At 39.6% G+C, this 1,510-nt stretch overlaps 1 protein-coding gene across 1 annotated transcript in view; it reads left to right on the top strand.

Annotated features, from left to right (window-relative positions):
• The window catches only part of LOC106869026 (transmembrane protein 272), a 17,492-nt gene that overhangs the window by 5,883 nt on the left and 10,099 nt on the right, over positions 1–1,510 (top strand). The window lies entirely within an intron of this gene.

The raw sequence follows: 1,510 nt of genomic DNA, 5'->3' as shown, positions 1-1,510 counted from the left end.
ATATATATATATATATATATGTATGTATATATATGTATGTATGTACGTATGTATGTGTATATGCATATGTATGTGTGTATATATATATATATATACACACACACACACATATATATGTATATATCATTTATATATATATATATATGTATGTATGAATGTATATACATATATATGTGTGTGTATGTATGGATATATATATATATTCAGGTATGTGTATACAAACACACACACACACACATATATATAAATGCAACCATGCAAACACACACGCAATCACATATAAAAGATCATTCGTACACGTATAGTGACAAGCTACACTTATCCGTAAAATATTTCTATGCACCCACTCAGAAATACCCCAGCTCATCAAATGATTCACACACACACACATAGACACGCCCACACATATGCATACATACATAAACACACACACACACACACACACACACATGTACGCAATCACGCAGATACGCCCACACATATGCACACATACATAGACACAACAGCCACCCACACACAGAAATACATACACGCATATGTACACACACGTTCAAATTAATACACATTTTTGAACAGCAACGCACACACATACATACATGAACACACATATTCAGATTAGCCTACACACCCCCACACACATATATACACAAACTGACACACACATAGGTATATCTATGCACTAGTACACACTAACCCACACACACACACACTCATTAACACAGATTTAAGAACATCTACACACTTCTTTATATCCTCACACATGCATTAACATACATAGGAATACCTACACACACATGCATACACACAGAATGGCACACACACACAAACACACACACATAGTGATATGCACACACACAAACATAATGGCACATATGCACAAACATAAACAATGGCATACACACACATGTGCACAATGACATACACACACACACACACATACACAATAGCAGACATACACACACACATATATAATGGCACGTGCACACACACACAGTGACACACACATGCACGCACGCACACAGTGAGATACACACACCATTAAACCCTTACAGAAACACACATTGACTTTCACACACATCAGCACATCTAAGGAAACACCTATGCACACACACACAAACGCACACACATACACACATACACATTCACACATGCATATACAAACATACACACACACACACACACTTGAATGCACGCACACATGCCGTAGCTTTCCCCTCTTGTCAACGTCTGCTGTATAAATAAGCTGTTCGACTCACAGATGCTTCCCAGACGTGGAGTGATCCCGCAACAACAACAACAACAACAACAACAACAACAATAGCAACAGCAGCAACGACGGTAAATCCACTAGCACCACCACCATCACCACCACTACAGCCGTCACCATCACTAACAACATCACCAACACCACCACCACCAGCAGCAGCAGCAAAAGTAAATTCTACTGTCACCACTACCGCCAAGACCACCACTACCACCGCCACCACTACAGCCACCACAAGGCTCAACC

This window comes from Octopus bimaculoides, chromosome 26 (assembly GCF_001194135.2).
Source record: "Octopus bimaculoides isolate UCB-OBI-ISO-001 chromosome 26, ASM119413v2, whole genome shotgun sequence".
Taxonomy (NCBI): Eukaryota; Metazoa; Mollusca; class Cephalopoda; order Octopoda; family Octopodidae; genus Octopus; species Octopus bimaculoides.
The sequence above is the reverse complement of the archived record's forward strand: the minus strand, read 5'-3'. Positions and strand labels throughout refer to the sequence as shown.